The sequence below is a fragment of the Schistocerca cancellata genome, chromosome 6 (assembly GCF_023864275.1).
Source record: "Schistocerca cancellata isolate TAMUIC-IGC-003103 chromosome 6, iqSchCanc2.1, whole genome shotgun sequence".
NCBI classification, from domain to species: Eukaryota; Metazoa; Arthropoda; class Insecta; order Orthoptera; family Acrididae; genus Schistocerca; species Schistocerca cancellata.
In genome coordinates this window covers 292,011,267-292,035,710 of record NC_064631.1, presented here as the reverse complement: position 1 = coordinate 292,035,710, position 24,444 = coordinate 292,011,267, and the positions used below count along the sequence as shown (strand labels likewise).

Sequence of the window (24,444 nt, the reverse complement as noted above, 5' to 3'; positions counted from 1 at the left end):
CGCAATTTAAGCTTTACTGGCAAAAAGATGTTTTCATATGATACAGTCACAATTTAGCAATTTTCGGAATTATTTCCTTGACTTGTGCTGTGAAACCTTGCTACTTGCCAAATTTCACGATTCTAGGTCAATGGCAAGTACTGTATAGGTTTTGATGAGCGAGTTTGGATCAAAATGTACAGGGTGGTCAGAATATGTGTGAAATGCTTGTAGGGATGTTACAGGGCAGGTTGTAATGAGGCATAAATGTTAAGAAAAAAATTCGATACGTTGCTCCGTTTCCGAGTTATTTAGCGTAGAATTTAGCCAATCGGGGCGTCGGGCGCTCACACTCAAGCGGCCTGCCAGGGACGGTGTTGCCCAACAAGTGCTTTGTCTCGTTAGCTGAAACTTTAATTTTTCTTTTCGCGCGCGACGATCTGACTGGCTAACTTCAATGCTAAATAACTCGGAAACGGCGCAACGTATCGAATTTTTTTCGTGACAACCATAACTCAGTACAACCCGCCCTGCAACATCCCTACAAGCGTTTCAGACATTTTCTGAGCACACTGTACTTCATAAATGGTCGCATCTTTGCACTGACTTAGAAGCTTAGACGTCATACACCGCCAAGGGACCGTAGCCATCGGTATGTGGTATAAATATAAACTTCAAACGTCCCTTCGTTGATGAGAAAAAGAGCTCTTAACAGTGGGCCAGACAGACAGACAGACCACGGACAACAACGCGATCCTGTAAGGGTTCCGTTTTTAAAACTGAAGTGCGGAACCCTAAAATGAAGTCAAGAGCGAATGCATCCCTGAAAAGACGCATACGAGGTAAGAGTTCAGTGTTAGAATAAAGTTGATCGTGGAGTGTACTGTGTTCAACATTACGCCTCCCACTTCATAACCCGTGGATCACCAAAACGAACATGTTCGACAATGCTCGACGTACCCGCATATGGCGCGGGATTGAGGTGTGGGAGGTTTCAAGACACAACATACTGGTTCTTGCCATTCATTACAAGTACAAGTTGCGTATTAAGTTGGTATTCTAGATAGCCAGGTTTGAGTAATTTGTGATAAAGACTCCACAAGAGCAGAGCACTATGAAAAATTTATAACAGACTCATTTATTGTTCCCCTCCACGGAAAACTTAGTAAAAGGCGGAAGACTTATTCGTCTGAGGGGGGAGGAGGGGGGGGACACGTAATACACCCGGGAACAGAGGGAGATGGGTGGGGGTGACGGACAAGGGGAGGGGACAGAGCGGATGGTGGACTTTGTAGGTTAAGTCAGTATTGGCAGAAGTGGTGAACCGGATGGCAACATTTTTGAAGTAGTATGTCGTATTAATCTGTAACATATGGTACGTCATTGATTATTCGTTGTAACCAAATTATTCTATATATGTAGCAGTAGAAATTAAAGTTACGCACTGACAAAAATTTCAAAAGATGCTTTTAGTATCTCCACTGACGCTAAACTGCCTGATTCGGAGAACGACAGCCGGCCTTCATTTATCAGTTCATTTCTTATAGAAACAACAATGGACGTACATAACGTGAAGGACGATCAAACATTTCACAGAGATGATAAAATAGTCAATATTAAAGTGAATGAAATTCCAAATCCACTACAGCTGTTTATTGTGTTTTCACTGTACACCCTGAAGGTATATCTTCAGTTCATATAAAAGTAATACTTCATGTGCTACGAATTAGAAGTTAAATCGAGTATAAAGACATGTCACTCATAGGTAAAACCTCCGCTGAAGCGGCAGATGGACATTTGATCCGAACCGTGCAAGATCAGTAACTCATCTCCGAAACGCAGTCAAAAGACGAGCCCGTACATCACGCCACAGTCCACTTATGATAGGATGAAACCACTGTCTAAATCTGCGGGAGAAAAAAACAAAACCTTTGGCAATGGTTTCATCCTGTCATAAGTCGATTCTCATGTGTTGTACGGGCTCGTCTGTTGACTGGCTTTTGGAGATGTCCTAGTAATCTTGCATGGTTCGGATCGGATCCCCATCTGCCGTTTCATCCAAGGTTTTACCGATGAGTAACATGCTTTCATGCGCACTTGTAATTCGTTGCAGATGAAATATTAGTTTTATACGACCTGAAGATATACCTCCAGGATATGAAACAGGTCGTCGTACAGTTAAAACACAATGAACAGCTACTGCGGATTTGGACTTTCACTCAATTTAATAAAGACTATTTTACCATCTCTGATTTTAAATTGTTCGATTGTCCTTCACTTTAGGTACAAGTTTGTGGTTGGCCGACCGGTAAGGTTATTAGAAACAATTAACGCTTAATTGTATATTTTGAGATCTTGTTAAAAAATTACTGTTTGAGCTGCCGGTAGTTTTCCGATATTTTACAGCAGGGTGACGAGCTCAATATGCCAATAAACCTCTTTGGCCTGCTCTGAAACTGTTGGGCGTGAAGGCCGACAACAAACAATCATGCGAGCACGTACTGTCTAGCAGCGTCGCCTCCGAAGCGTTTGTTTGCTCGACACACGGAAAACAACGCGAACACGAAGACTATAATTCAGATTTACGTATGCTCCGATAGGCCGTCAGGCGCATGTCAATACAGAAAGCGGGAAGCGCAGCAGGAGCAAAGGTAAAAATAGTGCGAGAAGAGAAGAGTTCGGCGAAGGAAGAACATCTGCGCCAGACCCGTTAACCGGAACGTCTGTCAAAACTAACAGCACCGCGACGGAACATAAATCTCCCGCATCCTCTTCGACACAGATATACTGCCGACACACTCGGCGGCAGCCGCCTGCCGCATTTATGTATTGTCGATCGGGCCACCACAGGTTCGTCATCTATGCTCTATGTAGCCAATGGCCTCAGTAAATAATGACTCTTACTGAATAGCGCAAAGACTCTCTCATTAAGGGGAGGTCTATTATCTTTGGCCCGAAAAAAAAAACAAGTTATTTGAGAATTTTTTTCTCGGGATGTGTTACAGATACCAAGGTCAAATTTGGTCAAAATGTTAATTGATATTTCCTCTACAGACTGGAATTTTTTTCACCGGAAATGTCGAAGAGCAAAGGCGGAATGTGCCGTCGGAACGATACAAAATTTCGTTGTAGATCACGCGTGGTATGTCACAGGTCAGCCGCTTCGCCTGAAATCAAAAGTCAGTTGACGTTAACAAAATTATGGAAGATTCTTTTTGAGTTGTACCTCGCTTAAGTTATTTGGACCATAGGAAACATTATGGCGGCCATTTGAAAAAAAATGGGTTTTTTTCATCGATTTTCCGACTTCGTCGGCCAAGTAAAAATATTTATAGTTGATGGATCGGAATAAAAGCGGTACAATTCCTAAACAATTTAGTTAGCGTCGTCCGAAACAAAGAATCATGCCAATCGGTTCAGTAGATTTGAAGTTACCACACCGCGCGATAAAAAAAATCGTCATTTCGAGAAAAACGCGTTTGAAGTTTTGACTACATATAAATTCATTATTATGCACCGTACGTTCAATCTGTTATTCCCGATCCATGAACTAGTCCTTCCTCTTACTCATTGAGGGCGTTCTGCTCGATCTGGGCCATCCTCCGCTGCTCAAGAGCCGCTCGTACGGCCGGTGACAAGCGGTTTTCGGCCGCTTGATTTCGGTGGTCGTCCGAATGCTTGGCGAAATGGTTGAATAGAGTCCCAGCGTGACGTCCATCGTTGTCATGGTCTTCAGATTTGCTGAATACCCTTCGTTGAAGCTGCTCATTGACAGGAAAGTCTCAATCTCCAAAGTCTTCGCCCCTGAATGCAAATGTTTGGGGGTTAGCTTCCAAACACACGCCTTCAAACATTCATTTGAATTTTGTGCGTTTCCTCCCAAGCACCGGTACAATAACTCGTCCTCCGAAAGAAAAAAAACTGGAAGGTGAAAAAGGCCAATTTCAGGAAAGTGCATTTTTTTGTTCAACCACGAATAACAAACATTTCCGTACGTATTCGGAAACCCGTTTCAGGGATGGATTCTAAACACTTTTATGGATCCAAAAATGCAATTTAAAAAAATCGATTTCTTTGAACCAAAAGATAGTAAACCTCCCCTTAACAGTATCCGCACACACCTGTGTAATACGGTATTTCCCAGTACATGTCACGACATACAACCCTATCAGTATAGAAGGAGGCGGTGAGTACTGTGTTCCCAGTAGGGTCGGTCAGGAAACCTCGGAGATTTCGAAAGTAGATTTAGTCATTCAACAGCGAATTTTCAACATTTCTAAAGCCCAAACCAATTTTGGTAATGCGATCGTTAAGTGGAAACGAGAAGAAACAACTACAGTTGAACAAAGACCTCGTGTACAGACAGAGACCGTCGAGAATCGCGACCGATGGTTATACAAAATCGCGTGAAATCAACGGAAGGAATCAGCCGTGAGTTGCGAAGTGCTACCAGCAGTCCAACTAGCACAATGACTGTGCGCAGGGTGTTAAAAGAGAATGGGTACAATGGTCGAACAGCCCGTCATAAGCCACACATTTCTGTACTTAGTGGAAAGCGACGCTTGAGGCAGCGTGAAGGGAGACGCCACTGGACAGGTAACTGGAAGTGAGCGACTGGAAGTGATGATTACGATGAACCCTTTGTCGTACTGAGTTCGAAGGGCTTGGGTTTGCCGAATATCTGGAAAGCTACCTGCCATCATATCTACGTCCAACTGCAAAATACGGACGAGGTTGGCTCAAATGGCTCTGGGCAATTTGGGACTTAACTTCTGAGGTTATCATTCCCCTAGAACTACTTAAGCCTAACTAACCTAAGGACATCACACATATCGATGCCCAAGGCAGGATTCGAACCTGCGACCGTGGCGGTCGCGCGGTTCCAGACTGCATCGCCTAGAACCGCTCGACCACTCCGGCCGGCACGGACGAGGTGGTGTTGTATTACGGCGGTGTCGTCGGTGGCTTGGGTGTGATTCCCATACTATCCTTAAGAAAACGCTAAATGCGGAAGGATGCGAACACATTTTACAGCATTGTGTACGAATACTTTCGATATGATGGAGCATCAGTGCCGGCCGGTATGGCCGTGCGGTTCTAGGCGCTTCAGTCTGGAACCGCGTGACCGCTACGGTCGCAGGTTCGAATCCTGCCTCGGTCATGGATGTGTGTGATGTTCTTAGGATAGTTAGGTTTAATTAGTTCTAAGTTCTAGGGGACTGATGACCTCAGAAGTTAAGTCCCATAGTGCTCAGAGCCATTTGAACCATTTTTTGATTGCATCAGCATGACAATGCACACACTGCCAAAGCAGCGACTGTGAGGCGTTGGTTTGTGGACAGTTAACAAAAACATTCATTCTTAAAATACTTATTATTAAAGCGTAACTCTGATTTCGTTTACAGTCGTAGGGGAAAACCTCTCAATAATTAGCTACCACTATAAAGTCAAAATTTCATTTTGGTTTTAATTTTTGCAGAATATTTAAGTAACGAGCCGAATCACTCGTGCGTCATTGGCTTGGCTCCTAATGGACAGCGCAGCTAGACGGTTAGTGCTACTGAACTTCAGCTCCTGGTTACGCCGTAGACAGGATAGTCGATACGGAGCGGCCGAAGTGTAAAGTTTCTAGAATTTAGGAGTGCGTCCTAAACCAAGACTCTGCGAGCAACTCCTCCGTCCTAACAGGCATTGGAAGGCCCAACGGTACCGACCGGCCGCCGTGTCATCATCAGCCCACTAGCGTCACTGAATGCGGATACGGAGGGGCATGTGGTCAGCATACCGCTCTCCCGGACGTGTGTCAGTTTACGAGACCGCAGCCGCCACTTCTCAATACAGTAACTCCTCAGTCTGCAATAGAAGGGCTGAGTGCACCCCGCTTGGGAACAGCTCTCGGCAGACAGGATGGTCACCTATCCGAGTTCTTGCTCAGACCGACATCGCTTAACTCCGGTGATCTGACGGGAACCTGTGTTGCCACTGCGGCAAAGTCGTTGCCACCTGGGAGCAAGACATTGTGTATTTAAGCGTGGGAAGTGCAATTTGAATTGTAAAATACTAATAAAATTTTCTATCACGTTCGTTAGTGTGCAAGGGTTATACACTCCTGGAAATTGAAATAAGAACACCGTGAATTCATTGTCCCAGGAAGGGGAAACTTTACTGACACATTCCTGGGGTCAGATACATCACATGATCACACTGACAGAACCACAGGCACATAGACACAGGCAACAGAGCATGCACAATGTCGGCACTAGTAAGTGTATATCCACCTTTCGCAGCAATGCAGGCTGCTATTCTCCCATGGAGACGATCGTAGAGATGCTGGATGTAGTCCTGTGGAACGGCTTGCCATGCCATTTCCACCTGGCGCCTCAGTTGGACCAGCGTTCGTGCTGGACGTGCAGACCGCGCGAGACGACGCTTCATCCAGTCCCAAACATGCTCAATGGGGGACAGATCCGGAGATCTTGCTGGCCAGGGTAGTTGATTTACACCTTCTAGAGCACGTTGGGTGGCACGGGATACATGCGGACGTGCATTGTCCTGTTGGAACAGCAAGTTCCCTTGCCGGTCTAGGAATGGTAGAACGATGGGTTTCGATGACGGTTTGGATGTACCGTGCACTATTCAGTGTCCCCTCGACGATCACCAGTGGTGTACGGCCAGTGTAGGAGATCGCTCCCCACACCATGATGCCGGGTGTTGGCCCTGTGTGCCTCGGTCGTATGCAGTGCTGATTGTGGCGCTCACCTGCACGGCGCCAAACACGCATACGACCATCATTGGCACCAAGGCAGAAGCGACTCTCATCGCTGAAGACGACACGTCTCCATTCGTCCCTCCATTCACGCCTGTCGCGACACCACTGGAGGCGGGCTGCACGTTGTTGGGGCGTGAGCGGAAGACGGCCTAACGGTGTGCGGGACCGTAGCCCAGCTTCATGGAGACGGTTGCGAATGGTCATCGCCGATACCCCAGGAGCAACAGTGTCCCTAATTTGCTGGGAAGTGGCGGTGCGGTCCCCTACGGCACTGCGTAGGATCCTACGGTCTTGGCGTGCTTCCGTGCGTCACTGCGGTCCGGTCCCAGGTCGACGGGCACGTGCACCTTCCGCCGACCACTGGCGACAACATCGATGTACTGTGGAGACCTCACGCCCGACGTGTTGAGCAATTTGGCGGTACGTCCACCCGGCCTCCCGCATGCCCACTATACGCCCTCGCTCAAAGTCCGTCAACTGCACATACGGCTCACGTCCACGCTGTCGCGGCATGCTACCAGTGTTAAAGACTGCGATGGAGCTCCGTATGCCACGGCAAACTGGCTGACACTGACGGCGGCGGTGCACAAATGCTGCGCAGCTAGCGCCATTCGACGGCCATCACCGCGGTTCCTGGTGTGTCCGCTGTGCCGTGCGTGTGATCATTGCTTGTACAGCCCTCTCGCAGTGTCCGGAGCAAGTATGGTGGGTCTGACACACCGGTGTCAATGTGTTCTTTTTTCCATTTCCAGGAGTGTATATGACTGTCAGAAACAATCTGAAAAGCTTGTAACGATGTAGTGGGGTGCGTTGTGCCGAGAAATAGTTGTTAAGGAAAAGTTATCTAATTTTTTTTTCGTAACAATTATTTCTCAGCACTATCTAACCTGTAACATCCCTACTAGCTATTCAGACTGTTTCTGATCAACCATGTATATGTAAATAACAAGAGAGAATAATGACTTAATGTGAAAAATCTAGCAGGCGAAGGCTTCTGTCCACACAATTTCCGTGGGTACTTTTCGAAGTTACCTGATGAAATGTCAAATGTAAAAAGTCGATGGTATTCCAACAACCCTCTTGATTTTAATTTCAGTAGTAGTTAGCTTTAACCAAATTTGTGAGTAATCCCACTAGAGCCTCACGGCAAGAGCAGTGGACTCTGTGTATGTAGTACCGCTATGCTGGGACGCCGCGCGGGATTAGCCGAGCGGTCTCGGGCGCTGCACTGTGCGGCTGGTCCCGGCGGAGGTTCGAAACCTCACTCCGGCATGTGTGTGTGTGTGTGTGTGTGTGTGTGTGTGTGTGTGTGTGTGTGTGTGTGTGTTTGTCCTCTTAGGATAATTTAGGTTAAGTAATGTGTAAGCCTAGGGATTGATGACCTTAGCTGTTAAGTCCCATAAGACTTCACACACATTTTTTTATGCTGGGACGGAAACTTCACTCGACGATCTTTCAGAATTTCACTGTTTTGCTTTATATGTCGTGTGACTAGGGCCTCCCGTCGGGTGCAAGTGATTCGATTTGACGCCACTGCGGCGACTTGCGCATCGATGAGGATGAAATGATGACGATTAGGACAAAACAACACCGAGCCCCTGAGCGGAGAAAATCTACTATTCAGTCGGGAATCGAAGCCGGGTCTTTTGGAGTGACATTCTGTCGCACTGACCACTTTTTTTATCTCATTTTGTTAGTTTTTTTTTTTCGTTGCATCTGCTCGGGGCGGACGTCGTAAGACATCCGTTTAAGGTCGTTGTTGATCGATTAACTCAGCTTTTTATTACAGAGGGCAGCTAACCCTCTGACCGAACACGCTGAGTTACCGTGCCGGCGTCCACACAGCTACCGGGGCGGACGGTGTTTCGCTTTGATCTGGCAGCACGCAACTGAGTGCCTTAAACGATCCGCTACTGCAGTGCAAATGGAGACAGTTACGTGCATTATGTGGTAACAAGACACGGGAACCACAAGCGCACTAACACACTGGTAACTGACTATCGTCATATTCAGAAGCTACAGTAATTGTACAAGCTTTTGTTTGAAGAGGTTCGAGGTGGAACACGGCCTTGCGAAACCCGATAAATCTTTTTGGAACAGAATGTACATTTTCGGCTAAGGTAATGATTGATCTTCTCCTTGACAGGAAATCATTTTTTCGCCCACTCAGGAAGGAATGGTGAGTGGCCCTATTGAAGGGAAGACAGGCCAGCGTTCGCTCGGAGAGCCACCTAAGACCGAAGACTCGGATGGAAAGGAGCGGAGTGTGTGATATTTATGTGAGCATTAGGTTTGCAGAAGGCGGCCGGGCAGGGGAACACGGAGGTTGTCGGCTGGCAGCGGTCCAGAGCGCCGCGCCGCGCACTGCGCTGCTGTTCCGCTCCCGCAGACAGGACCACCTCTGGCGAGAAGCCCAATGTCGGCCACGGCCACCGCCACCACACTGCCAACACCAATGTTTCCCTCGCCGTCTAGCCCTACAGGGCAGGGCCAGTACAGGTTGCAAGCCCAGCACCCGAAACGTTACAACGTCGTTTCTGAAACTTTCAACGACCAGAAAAAGGCCAGTATGGATATCTCGCGACTAATGAAAATTTGTTCCGGACCGGAACTCGGCCTTCCTGCCTTTCGCAAGCAGTCGCCTCAACTGTTCCGCTTACTGACAACGCCTCCAGGGTGCCCATTCTGTATCTTTCCGCTATCGTGCAGGTCATTTCGATACTCAAGAGCACCGAACGTCTAGTACTCGAATTAGAGCCCCTGCGTGATTCAGTATCCATTTCGGAAGCGATACCGTTCGGGTCTAGACAACCGAAGCGCTGTTGTCGGTTCGAGTCGCGCAAGCCAATCAAAAGCAAGCGGCTGCAGATCCGCGCATGCGCACTGCAGCGCGCACAGCGCCACGAACACAAAGCGGCTAGCAGACGACACAGGCGCGCTTTTCTTCCAAGTACCGAAAAGATAGCGTATTTGAGTGTATTTTGCAGATTGTCGTAAATGCCGCATTATGTCATCTTATTTTCATTCACACTGACATCGTGTTTTGGATTTTACGTTTCGGAAAATGAGTTAGGAACAGTGTTTAGTACCACATTGCACTAATACATCTATAAAAACACCCAAAAAATTGATTCCGAGAGTTTCAAAGAATAAGAAGATAAACAGAAGTGGTTATAAATCGCTCCTAGAGATCCAAATGATTAAGCAGCCCACTTCTCTGCGTGATACGTCAACGATTAGGGTCTTAAAAACAAAATTGAAAAAACGCATTTCCGAGAGCTCCTGCAGTTCGTCGAAGTTTATAACATTCATCTCATGAATGAAAATGTTTCGTATATGGTGCTACAGTCTAAAAATATTACGGCGGAGATCTTGCATCTCGTCTACTGTTGTTGAGGATTCGATCGCTGATAAATACTTGTGACAAGCAAGATTATGAAGATAACTGCTGCTAGTTACATTCCCTGTATTTTAAGTTGTGCTCTTAGGTTCCTGTCTAACCGATTTCTCGGAAATCGCTACATATTCGGAAAAAATGGTGATTTTTTTCTGACAAGAAAAAATATAAAGGTCACTGTTGGTTGTTTCACTCACAGCAATTTCATCTGCGTCAGTTTCATATTTTGTTTTTTAAACACACAGAAATCACGAAATCATTACTGAGGACGTGCGCTCTTACATGTAAGTAACTACGAATATTGCAGAAAAATCTAAACTTCCTCGAATAACAATGTCTCAGAACATGTTGCATATATGAAGAGGACAAAAAAAAATTTTTTTTTGCACTCATCCGTACGCGAACCCGCGTGTTTTCGTAACCCATTCCCGTGCGCTAACCGCTTGGCCACGGCAAACAATTGGTACTCGGGCCTCAATTCTTGTACTAATGCGTAGGGGAACGTAGGCTGACTTCGTTGTCAAACGGTTCTGCGTAAGTTATGAATACATGATAGTTTGGAAGGTTTCCAATATCAGGCTTCACATAATTGCTTTCCACTGTTACTTGAAAGTTGTACACACGTTTCGAAAATTACTAACTAAAACATTTGTGGGAAAAAGTACACAAAGTCACTAGTAACGTCAGTTCACACTCATGTAATATACTTAAGCAGAGTCGATATCTTGATATTTAATTATCTTTAAACTCTTATTTGCATAAAAGTAACACGCATTTTGAGAGAATATTGACCGAAAACGTTCTTTTTTTGGATATAATCATTCACAGTAAGAACCTAACCTAACCTAACCTAACCATATTTCTCACAAAGGAAAATAGTCTATTATTTACTTACTCTCCAACGGGATGCATCCTCTGGTGATTCTTTAGTAACCCAATCACTAAATCCAAAGCTAAAACCGCTAAATTTGTTTAAAATAACAAATTATAGGTGTACATAAACCACAGCTCACCGATCGACAGGGCCACACCGAAATCCAAAACCTCTCGGTACAACTGTCATAAAATCAGTGGGAGGACCGTTCGGTAACAGTTTCAAATGGCTCTGAACACTACGGGACTTAACATCTGTGGTCATCAGTCCCCTAGAACTTAGAACTACTTAAACCTAACTAACCTAAGGGCATCACACACATCCATGCCCGAGGCAGGATTCGAACCTGCGACCGGAGCGGTCACGCGGTTCCAGACTGAAGCGCCTAGACCGCACGGCCACACCGGCCGGCTCGGTAACAGGTCTCAGAAGCTTACTGAATAGGATATTTCGATAAAGAACCGAAAATGACGTCACTGCCGAGACTAACCTACTACACCGATCGGTATGAATGATACAGAATAGGGCCCCAGGACTCATTCAAATTTCCGTTGTCAGCTACGGTTTCCTTTCATACGAAGCAAGCTGTCGAGTACACCGAGAGCCCAGTGAGGCGTACAACCCACAGTATCTGGAAAGTGGTGCTTGGAATAGAGGTAGTTCTGTGATGTGGTGGGGGTGTTTTTCTTACGCTGACTTGCCCTTAGTCTTTCAGGTTCCCGTCAATACCAAGCAGGAAGCTTATTTTGATATTCTCAGAGACTAAGTGTTGCCCTTTCGTCTATATATTCATGAGTAGTATGCTGTGGACACTCATGTCTTCCATGATGACAACAGCCGTGGTCACACACATACGTTTGGGGTTTGAGGATTATTCTGGCATCTAGTCGCACCTCTAATTGTCCACTAAATTGCCCACCTCGACCCGATAGAAATCTCTGAAACTATTTGGGACAGCGGCTGAAAATTAGCGACTGACGTCCCCGAAAATTTCATAGGTGTACGGGATCCAGTTATAAGAATTGCTTCAGCTGGAGATGGCATACGGGAAAAAGTTTGTGGACCCACTTCCTCGCAGAACTGAAGCCTTTCAGCGTGTTGTCTCGTGATGACAATTTTTTTTGTACCGTGTCCTTATACAGGCTGTTTACAAAAAACTGTCACATATTCGTACAGGAGGTAGTACTAGTCGAAATTAGTAGAAAAGTTCCTATAATTACACATGATGATTCAGCTGCCCCTGCCGCTGATGTTCTATGCAACCCCCTGTGTTATAACTGGCCCTCATAAACCACGCGCGAGATTTTCATATTCTCTCACTCGCCACGTGCTAACTACTAGTCCTACATAAAAAAATGTACAGGACGTTTCCATAGCAAATTTAATGTAGTTAAATTTCTTACTGGATACGTTTTCGCTGGAGGCCTTTGTTTTCGAGTTATTCAAGAAAAACGTACAAAAGTGACCTTCAAACGTACCCCCACTCCCACACTCAGCCCCCACTGGTCAGGATTTCTAGTATATATTTGCGACTGTACGAATTATTTCCCACATTTGACCTTTTCTAGTCTTCACTGACTGGCCTCATTACTATACCGGCTTCGTCGAGCACTTACAAATTGTAAAATTGACGCTTCTGTAAATTTTACCTAACAATTTTGTAAATTTTAATAGCATTAAATAAATAATTACGTCATTGTATTCGTCAGGCCTTCTTGTTACGAAACTACCGTACTTGTAAAGCTCAATTTTGGATCGAATTGTAGACGTAATGAGTTTTAGCGTAGCGTTTACAAAAATTTTTAGTTGATTAACAAAATGGTTCAAATGGCTCTGAGCACTATGGGACTCAACATCTTAGGTCATAAGTTCCCTAGAACTTAGAACTACTTAAACCTAACTAACCTAAGGACATCACACACACCCATGCCCGAGGCAGGATTCGAACCTGCGACCGTAGCAGCCTCGCGGTTCCGGACTGCAGCGCCAGAACCGCACGGCCACCGCGGCCGGCAGTTCATTAACATCCCGAGCACATTTAAAGTAATAATATTAACGAATAGCCGACTACTCTAGTGGCGTAATATCCTAATCAATACAGATAAGAAAGATCGAATATCGGCAATAGTTCGTAGTCGGAAGTTTTTGTACAGTAGTAGGAGCGTGTGCCGCGAACAAGATACTACAAATCTTGACTAGAGAGGGATGAGTGTGGGGTAGAGGTCCGTTTGACACCCTTCAGCTCCACTTCGTAGTGAATCACATGCACCCTCCCATATACACCTGGAATCATTCGGACTGCGTCACATGCAATGTTCATACAGTTCTGTAACGTGCGCAACACTGCTGACGCGTTGGGCGGGTCACGTGTTGTTCTCTGATGAGAGCACATTCAGTAGCAGTAGTGATTTTGGATGTGCGCTCATGTGGCGACAGATGGGAATACGTAATGCACCCAGGAACACTGTCGAACATGATCGGTTTCGTGGTCCAAGTGCTGTAGTCTGGGGAGACATGACGTTGCATGGGCGCACTGACTTCCAAATCCCTGAAAACTATAGTCACCAGACAACGTTATTTTGAGACTGTACTCCTTTCCCATGTGTGTCTTTTCCGGAATACATTCAACACGGAAGTGACTTTCATGGATGACAATGCACGACAGTGCAGTTGGAGCAGCTCTTGGAACGAGAAATATTCAGCGAATGGACTGGCCTGCCTGTTTCCCCGGCTCGAATCCCATCGGGCACGCGTGGGATGCGATGTCCACGTGTACCAACAAGCAACCAGCAGCTGGCGGAGGAACGGTGCGTCCCACCCCAAGTACTCCTTTACAACCTTGTGGCCAGGATAAGAGCACGTTGCAGAGCATGCATTTCATCCGTGGTGATCACAATGCCCCACCTTTTGTAAAGTCCGAGGCACCATCATAAATCGCGTTGAATTCAGTGTAATTACTGTCTTTGAACAAAAGCCTCATTTCTGTTCCTCTCAGCCGGCCGCTGTGACCGAGCGGTTCTAGGCGCTTCAGTCCGGAACCGCGCTGCTGCTACGGTCGCAGGTTCGAATCCTGTGTCGGGCATGGATGTGTGTGCTGTCCTCAGGTTAGTTAGGTTTAAGTAGTTCTAAGTCCAGGGGACTGATGACCTCATATGTTAAGTCCCATGGTGCTTACAGCCATTTGAACCATCTGTTCCTCTCAATGTGTAGTTCTTTCTATGTACGGTCCAAGTTCCATCGAACAATGTGAACTGGAAATGACACATCAGGCGATAGTCACTTCGTTCTTAAGTTTTGCACATTAGTGTATTTCCACTAGGTGTAATGATTACAGCTCTCGCTAAATGTAGATAAAGATAAGATAATATCAATGAAAAATGGGAATCTTTGGAAGATTGTTCCGCGAAACCCTGCATGGGAAATTTAGAGAACCGGTTTTCGGGAAGGCAGTGGGTCAGTTCTTCTGCCACCATCATACATCTCACGTACGTCTCATTAGAATAAGATGATAAATGCATACCCAAATATACACACAGCCACTTCCCTCCGTACAGAACGCGAATGGTGCAGGTCAGAAAATCACTTATGTTTTTACTAAGTAGCCCTGCCACGCGCTGTGTTTTATCTTATTCAGTATTCAGCGTGTAAACGTTAACTGTAGGGGTAATCGAGAAAAACAGTTTGACGTAAGACACTGGCGGTCCATCAAGCCGCGACAGTACCTCAAACTAGCCTACAAAAGCTACCTAGGTAATAGCGTACCCGCACTCCGCAACATTTTGAATATCCTCTAGCCGTCTTATACCACACCCAAACCTCCAGATTTCTGACACTCAGATCGGTAACAAAAGTTTTACATCAATAGTGTGTCAACCGAAACACTGATATAGTTTGTGCCAGGCGCTGGTGTTCAAGAGAACTTGCGTAAACGGTAAGTAATAAGTGCCACAGGATCCACGGAGTCCAGGACAAGCTGAAATGTGAGTTTCTGTCGCGTGGAGCTCCCATGGCGAAGTAAGGAGAGCATTATTTCGTCCAACCAACGGTCCAGGCTCGAGCCCTGGTCGTGCCAGTTTTTGCAGTGTACTCGTACATGTGAAACGTTATGTGGGACAAAATAATTTGACATTTAAAAGTTCGAAGTTTTTAAATGAAGGCGATGCCGCTAACTAGCAGTTAATTCTTCTTCTTCTTCTTCTTCTTCTTTTACACTTCTGAACAGGTCATGAAATTGTTTCTTTGTTCTTCTGTTCTGATTGTTTGTACTTATTCAGTGAAACTACAAATGCGCTCTACAGGTTTGCTACTTTCAAGTAAACGAAGCGAAGGCGGACTGCCAATACAACTTGCTATAAACTCTGAACAGTTCTTTTACATATCACGAACATGTTGTCCCATGTGACAGTTTCACACGTTCTACGGTAAAAAAACTGGCAAAACCAGTGCTCGAACGCGAGACCGTTGGTACAACAAACTAGCGCTCTACCAACTTCGCCACGAGAGCTCTACGCGACATATAGCTAGCATGATAGGTTCTCGGGAATTACGTCGGATAATATTGTAGAAACCGCACAATATTTCAGCGAGACAACTGCCCGCCTTCTTCAGCTGCTACTGTCGCATAGCTGAGAAGCTCACCAATTTGTGTGTTGGCTTTCTAGAACAGCGCAGGCACCAGCGGGGAGATAACGTCATCAAAGACCAATCGTAGACGGCGTGGAATACCAGAGCCCTCTGCTGGAGAAACGGGCCACGGTCTGCAGAAGCGCGCCGCGGCGCGGGAAAATGCGGCCGGGAGCGACGGACCCCGTTCGCGCGCGCGAAGTGCTGGCGCGCGATTTAAGCATCTGCGCTAAGGTTTCCCATCTGCGTTAACTCGGTGCAGTTGCTAATCTGCGGCTGACGATTCCTTAGTGCCGCCAAGGCTGGTTCCCAGGCTTTGCTCAGGTGAAACCCTGTGTCTCTGTTTATTAGATCACTGCTTATACGTATTTCGACCGCCTCTTTGATGATGGAGTCCCAGTATGTGGAAGCATAGTAGAGGATCTTGGTTTCTTCATAGTTCGTGCCATGTCCCGTGTCAAGGCAGTGTTCAGCAACCGCAGATTTCTCGGCCTGACCCAACCTCGTGTCACGTTTATGTTCGTCGCATCTGTCTTTAACCGCACGTGTGTGATACCTCTGGCCAATATAAGACTTCCCACAGTGGCACGGGGTTTTATATATTCCTGGTCTCCTCAGGTCGAGGTTGTCTTTAACAGAGCCCAGCATTGATTGCAATCGTGCTGGAGGCCGGAAGACACATTTAAGCCGGTATTTGTTAAAAATTCTGCCCATGGGCTGTCTGCTGCTAGTCTGCTCTCGTCCGTTGTCACGAGTCCGACTGCATAAGTTTCCACTGCGTGGAAACCAATAACGCCCTCGATTGCTACGGGCACGTGAACGCCATCGCTCCGCACTTCTTCAAGAATCGCTAATAAAACTAACGCGGGAATTTTACGTGCGCCTATTTTTCAGATGCAAAATCTGTGAGTTTGGAACCCCCAGGTGTATCCGACAACTGGTGCTGGAGATCGTTGTTCTCGCAGATCACGTATGATAAGTTACTGAGTGTTCGCCAAACGGCTTTCAAACCACACCTACGTCCACGTGCGAATGCGTGCCCTTATACGTTGTGAGGGTATAGAATTTGCCTCAGTTAAATTCGAAAATTTCCCCACAAATATTACAGGTGCCAAGTTTTCGGTAAGCCCTGCGTTTATAAATGAGAAAGCGTGTCAACTACTAACTATATAGAAAAGGAAATCTGCTGACTGACTCTTGATTGTCCAGGGCGAATCACTAAGGGTACAAAATGAAATTTAGTCAGGATGTTGATCTTATATTGTACGAACCGTTGACGAAATTTTTTTCAGATTCACCTCTAAGGGGGTGACACACGAGATGAAATGTTTTTTAAAAATATGTAGCTATTATGGCAATCTTGAAGCTAAAACTACGGAAATTGGTATTTGGTTTCTCAGTCAGAAGTAAAAAATACGTGTTTCAGCATTTTTGGAAATTCAACCTCTAAAGGAGCAAAATAGTGTGGCAAAGCTTAATAAATATTAATTAAAATACTACAAAACATTTTAAAGCTATATTCATGAAAACTATTATTTGACTTATCGGTTCTAAATAAGAAAAAAAGTGTTTAGTGTTTGTGAAAATTCGACACCTAAGGGGGTGAAAGAGTGGATGAACTTTCTGTGAAAATATTTCAGTATATAAAAGTATTTTTAAAGTTAAATCACAAAAAATTGTATTTGACTTCTCGGTTGGAAATAAAAAAATACGCGTTTCAGTGTGTTTGAAAATATTTCGTCACACTAAAACATTTCTGAAGCTAATTCTATGAAAATTGGTGTTTGACTCCTAAGCTTCTCTGGAAACGACGAAAGCTTCTCTGGAAATATCACCAAAAGAACCCCAAAGACAGATTAACAAAGACCCTCGACTCCAGCTACCATAATCGATTTTTGGACAGCGAGAAAAATTCGGATGATGTTGCAATTTGTGAACAACATAAAAATTTGTCTAAAGACTAATAAAGACAAAAACCTGTGTAGTCCGTACAGTGTACGCGAGGGAAACAGTGAGCGCTAAGCTAATTTATTATTATCTCTAAGGCAGACACTACAAAAGACGTAATTTATATTTATCTGATACCATGTATTTGTTCAAATGTGTGTTTTATTTTCCATTATTTGTTTGAGATACCCCTTGGGCAGAATGCAGCAGATGGAGTTCGTCAGCAGACGTGCTAACGTCATATCAGCTACTCTGCATGGAGTTGCCAGCGCCGTGCGGAATGCCGAAGACGACCTCAGGTCGCTGCATTACCAGGGTCGTCAGTGAGGACGAAAGGCGACGATATCAATTAAAAAATATATTCGGAACTGCAATCAATCTTTAGTTTTCAGTCTGAGGCAAGTATCTGCTCAAGACATATTTGTACCTATAAAGGTCAATAGTCACTTAAAACTGTTGAAAATTATTTGGAAGAGAATAATACTGGAAGAGAATAATATTAGAAGATTATTAATTGATTACGATTTACAAAAGAACGATGTACCCAAAATTGGCGTCACACCTTTCACGTGGCTACTATGTTGAGATGGGAATCTGCAGTACACAGAGGAATGTAACAGAAGAATAGTGCAGAAGTTCGAGTTGGAGAAACTGGAAAATTTAAAAAGTAGAAAAGATTTATTAAGAAGCATTTTAATTACGACTCCTCTCTTCGATATTCAAGAATAGTATCATGTAGAAACTGACTGAATCCGCGAGATTTTAATAACAACCACGTTACACGAGGAAACGCTGCAGTATAGTGATCAGGGCTGAGCAGCTGTATAATGTAAACAGAACTGAAGACTGAGCAATTATTTCTAATTTATTTGAAGTGTTGCAAATTGCTTGTTTACAACATTCACACCGATAAGGAATCACCGTTGACTAGAAGTCTGGCGAATGCCTTTTTAATGCATCAAGAAGTCGTCAAGTGCTTAATCATATTAACTTTCAATAACTATAAAAAAACAATATTACATCATGAAATATATAAATGTGAATTTCTCATAGCAACAACAACAGACAAGACGTCAAGAAATGAAAAGGCGAGGACACACAGCAATAACGATTTTCCCGTCATATTTAAGCGAACAGTATTAAATGTAAAGATGATTTTCTGGAAATTGAATTTACGAGAAATTCTTAATTAACTTCAGCAATGAAGAACCAAAAGGTAAAATTCGAAGGCACATATAGAGACTATGCGTCATGTTCACGTAGCACGCTTGCAGCTCAATCTCTAGGAACAAAGTTGGAGAAACAACGACAAAGAACACACTGGGGGGTGTGCTCATCCTTTTAGCGACGACTGACAGCCAGGAATACACATACACACACTCACAATGTACATTGTGAGTAAGGGTTAGGAAAGAGTGTTTCAATATAGTGCACGAACAACCGTGCAACGTTGTCAGATCTTCCGCTTCGAAATAATGACTACCTTTGTTCATACTAACATACAGGTTAAGACAGCGTATGTATTCCTCCGCGTTGCCGTTACGTTGCCCTGTCCCGTGGTCCGCCTCGATAGCTGAGTGGTGGTCCCGAGTTCGAGTCTCGGTCCGGCACACAGTTTTACTCTGTCAGGAAGTTTCTTATTAGAATAGCCAGCTTGGTAGCTCAGCGTGCTCGGTCAGAGGGCTGGCTATCCTCTGTAATAAAAGAATCAACGAAGAACCTGAACGGGTGTCATCGGACGTCCGCCACGAACAAATCCAACGAACAATATAGAACAAAATGAGCTTTTTTTTAAAAACAAAATATGTTGGCATCGCGACGGAATGCCATGCTAAGGGCCTGGGTTCGATTCCCGGCTGGGTCGGAAGATTTTCTCCGCTCAGAAAGTGGGTGTTGTGTTGTCCTCAGTATCATCATTTCATCCCCATCGACGCGCAAGTCGCCGAAGTGGCGTCAACTCAAATGACTTGCACCAGGCGACCGGTCTACCCGATGGGAGGCCCTCGCCACACATTTCATTTCATTTCCTGTCCCGTGGAACGTAAACGCGACAACACAGTACAGTCGCGTATGATTACAAGGATACATTTATACTGCACCCCGCAGTTCAACTTACTGGTGCCTTTGACCGGCAGCTTGTCTGTCTTTCTAGGCGGTCTCTGGGATCCGTGCCACGCCTGGATTAAGCTCCAGCTGCAGCAAGAAAGTATCCAAACATCCGACCAACAAAGCGGTGAATTTCATATATAATTCGTAAAAAATGAAGACTTCTAACCGTAACCTTTAAATTCAATTTTGCACAAGTATCAAAAACTATGAACAGAGAACAATTTGTTTCTCGCCGCCTTTCGGCGGCTTTCTGCGCTTATGTGTCACTGCGAAAAAGGACGTAATTCCACGCATTATCACGGCACTTACAAGTGCCGCACGAAATGTATCACAATTTGTTTCGTACATAATTTATGAGTCGCGCTCGGTATCTCATTGAGCATCTCAACAATAGTGGCAGTAGAGCCTGGAGAAACGAATGAGTTACGAAATGCCGCTAACTCACGATGCCGTCGCTAGGAGACTAGTGTTTACAACACGGCCGACAATGGACGACTAATAAAGCAGCAACGATCGGCAGCTGTGTTACTTTTTCAAGAAACGAAAAGTCCTGTCGAGACTCAGAGGCGCTTTCGACAATAGTTTAATGCACGGTGAGCCCCCTGCAAGAGAACCATTCACAGGCTCTACGATCAATTTATACAGGAAGGATCAATATTGGAAGGGACCTCGGCCGAAGGCTGTTTGTACGCCGGAGAATACTGAAGCGGTACGAGTAGCTCTACGGAGAATAGCCGTACAAGATAACCTCTGCTCGAAAGCTTACTACGGAATACAAGCAGCAGTCTACTGTTTGTCCGCTGGGCAAAGGACAGGGAACAAACGTTCGGTTTTCAGACGACGCCCATTTGTATTTGGACGGCGCAGTTAACTAAAAAGATGAAACTTCCTGGCAGATTAAAACTGTGTGCCCGACCGAGACTCGAACTCGGGACCTTTGCCTTTCGCGGGCAAGTGCTCTACCACCTGAGCTACCGAAGCACGACTCACGCCCGGTACAGCCTTACTTCTGCCAGTACCTCGTCTCCTACCTTCCAAACTTTACAGAAGCTCTCCTGCGAACCTGCAGAACTAGCACTCCTGAAAGAACTAAAATGATGTACGCTTGCGGGCTACTGAAAACCCGCAAGTGCTTCGTGAACGACAACATCATACTTCGAGAACTACAGTGTTGGTCGCTATTTCCGTTCACGGAATTACCGGATCGCTTTTCTTAAAAGAAACTGTGCACAGTGCGCGTTATTTGAGCACGCTTCGCAATAACGAAATTCCACAGCTTCTTGCTATTGCGTTGCCCTTGAGCATGCAGTGGTTCATGCAAGATGGAGGAAGACCACATACTACAAACACATTGTTGGATTTCTTAGGCGTTTCGACATGCGGGTCATTTCACTTAGGTTTCCAGATCGTTTCAATGCCGGACAAATTAGGCCCCCAAACAGTCCACACCTCAACCTATGTGACTTCTTTCTTAAGGAGTAGCTAAAGGAAATAATTTTCCCGAAATGTCCATATGATTTAAAGGCGTTCAGAGGCCTTATTCCTCAGACTTGTAGTGAAACCAAGGGAGACAGGGACCGTAGGGTTATCGCTAACATCAGCGTTCGTGTGAAGGAAGTAGGAATCAAACACTGGTGAACATACTGAGCATTTGCTGAGTCAGAACAATTCTCCAAAGGGTGTTTTCCACGGTAATATACACTGAGGTGACAAATGACTTAGGATAGCGATATGCAAATGACACAGATGGCGCTACTATAGCGTACATAAGATAAGAAAGGGCAGTGCACTGTCGGAGCTGTCATTTATATTCACGTGATTCATGTGACGAGGTTTCCACGCAATTATGGCCGCACGACGGGAATTAACATACCTCGAATGCGGAATAGTAGTTGGAGCTAGACGCATGGGACATTTCATTTGGGAAATCATTAGGGAATTCAATTATCAGAGATCCACAATGCCGGCCGCGGTGGCCGAGCGGTTCTAGGCGCTAGTCTGGAACCGCGCGACCGCTACGGTCGCAGGTTCGAATCCTGCCTCGGGCATGGATGTGTGTGATGTCATTGGGTTAGTTAGGTTTAAGTAGTTCTAAGTTCTAGGGGACTGATGACCTCAGCAGTCAAGTCCCATAGTGCTCCGAGCCATTTTAAAGATCCACAATGTTAAGAGAGTGCCGAGAATACCAATTTTCACGCAATACCTCTCATCAGAGACAACGAAGTGGCCGACGGCCTTCACTTAACGACCGAAAGTAGCGGCGTTTGCATAGAGTTAGCGTTAACAGACAAGAAATACTGCGTGAAATGACCGCAGAAATAAGTTTGTGGCGGAAGACGAACGCCTCCGCTAGGAAAGTGAGGCGAAATTTGGCGTTAATGGGTTACGGCAGCTGACTACCGACACGAGAGCATTTGATCACTTGTAGCGCCTATCCTCCGCTCGTGACCGTATCGGTTGGACCCTAACCGGCTGAAAGACCGTGACTCGGTCAGATGAGTCCCGCTTTCAGTTAGTAAGATCTCATGGTGGGGTTCGAGTATGGCGCAGACCCCCCTCCCCCAAGCCATGGATCCGAGTTGCCAACAAGGCACTGTGCAAGCTGGTGGTAGCTCCACAATGGTGTGGGCTGGGTTTGGGTTTACATGGAGTGGATTGGGTCCTCTGGACGTTCGGCTACTTGGAGACCATTCCCAGCCATTCATGGACAAAATGTTCCCAAACAACTACGGAATTTTATTGGATGACAAGGCGCTATGTCACCAGACCACAATTGTTCGCGTTTGGTTCGAAGAACGTTCTGGACAGTTCGAGCGAATGATTTGGCTACCCGACACGAACTCCTTCGAAAATTTATGGGGCATAATCGAGGTCAGTTCGTGCACCGCCAACACTTTCGCGATTATGGACGGCTGTAGAGGCAAAATGGCTCAATATTTTTGCAGGGGACTTCCAACGTCTTCTTGAGTCCATACCACGCTGAGTTTCTGTACTACGCCGAGAAAAAGAGGTCCGAGGCGATATCAGGAGCTGTCCCGTGACTTTGGTCACCTCAGAATATATTCCTTTGAGTCTGTCTTGATAGTGAAGTATTCAGAAACAAAATTGTGTCATTTCGTGTGCCACCCTGTGACAACATGGACAAGACTGGTGTGGACAGAGAAAGTACCTGTTCAGTTACATATGAAACAAGAACTACACGGGTTTAGTTGCTTATCGTCCCCCTCCCCCCAAAGTAGAGATACTGCTGGGAAAAGTTACCAGAGATTCCAACTGGAATCCTAGATACCCAACAGAAAGCTTGGCACCTCTACAACGTGACTCGGCAGCAAGAGGACCGGGGCGAAGAAGTAGTGGCCACGGCCCTGGGGACAGGGCGTAGAGCGTGGACAAAGCGCAGGGGAAGAGGACAAAGAATTATAGCAGAAGAGGGGAGGACAAAGGAGGGAACAGCGAAAAATGAGAGGCTGCAGGCGAGGCACAAGTGGCCACAGAGGACGGCGGCCGACATAATTTATTAGCGCTGTTGTTCAGAGGCTGCAGAGCCTCGCAGCCGGGAGCTGCCGCCCACGCGGCTGCGCCACTCTTCAGCCCCGTCACGGGTACAGTGAGGCCACGCACGGCTCAAGTCTCACCAGTCATCTGCATGCCACCTGCCTGTTCCGACATGCTGTTTGAGCGTGGCGTCAAATATCGCCGTACTTTGTTTCTTGCCTAACTACAACATGGCGGCCTTGAACTTTCATTGCAACGTATAAGCAAATACATTATTCGATGAAAAATATCGGGATACGCCTATGAAATGCGGAACTGACCCTTTGCAAGATTTTACAACTGTCTTCTTAATGCTCTTCCTCCCACGCAGTTGTATTCCGTCGCAAGGGATGCCAAATGCAACATCCCCTCGCTTCTAAACTGATACTGTTATTACTCAGCTCAGCCGCGACTTCGTAGAGGGTGGTATTGTGACGTACAGTATGACTGGACAGCATTTCCACCCGGAATTTGCGAGTGTAAGTCGGACCTTCCTTGATCCGCCTTGGTGGGTCGTGTCGTCTGATTTCCTCCTATCTGTGCGCCGTGCAGCTCTCGTAATGTTGTCCCGTGCAGATTCTTCATTGGCGCATTGGATGTCTCTCTCGGTGGAAGCTAATTATCTGAAATTGCTGTCGGTCAACTTTGGGGTATCTATTTACTCGAAATTAACATTCAGAATGCCGTAATATCACTTTTATTCCTCTTAGATCAATAATGAAACACTCATGTCACAAACTACTCGTAACCGAGAGCATGGCTACCATCGACCAAGACAGGAAGAGCTCTTAACGCCGACTGCCGACTTTGGCGCGCAGTCCGTATCTCTTACTAGTTTCGTCACAGTTCGTGGATTTCCGACCAAGTCCGTACTTACTAAGATATGCATTTGTTAATGAACGGGTGTGAATTTTAACGAGGTAAAATCATGATAAATAGTTACAAACATCCAGAGGCTCCTCCTAGTATTCATGTTGTCATAAATGACTGATTATTAAATATAAATAAACAAAATCGGTGACTTTGGCGCCAAGATGTCTGTATTTCCCGTCATGTATATTTCCCAGGCTGGCGCTTGTTGCTACAGTCCAGCGCCGAGCCCCACCCCACTACGCGCGACATATGGTCGCTTCGTCACCTAGCCAGCCAGCGTAGGAAATGCTCTCCGACTCATGACGGCTACCGACTACAGCACTTCCTAACTATCGTGAA

The 24,444-nt window shown here is 45.7% G+C and overlaps 1 protein-coding gene and 1 non-coding gene across 6 annotated transcripts in view; both read right to left on the bottom strand.

Moving 5' to 3' along the window:
* Positions 1 to 24,444, bottom strand: part of LOC126190670 (semaphorin-1A) — a 925,653-nt gene that overhangs the window by 382,032 nt on the left and 519,177 nt on the right. The gene's annotated exons all lie outside the window — the stretch shown is intronic.
* On the bottom strand, positions 1,073 to 1,188 carry LOC126090323 (U5 spliceosomal RNA). The gene has a single exon (XR_007521168.1). It is a non-coding gene; the product is annotated as a U5 spliceosomal RNA (small nuclear RNA).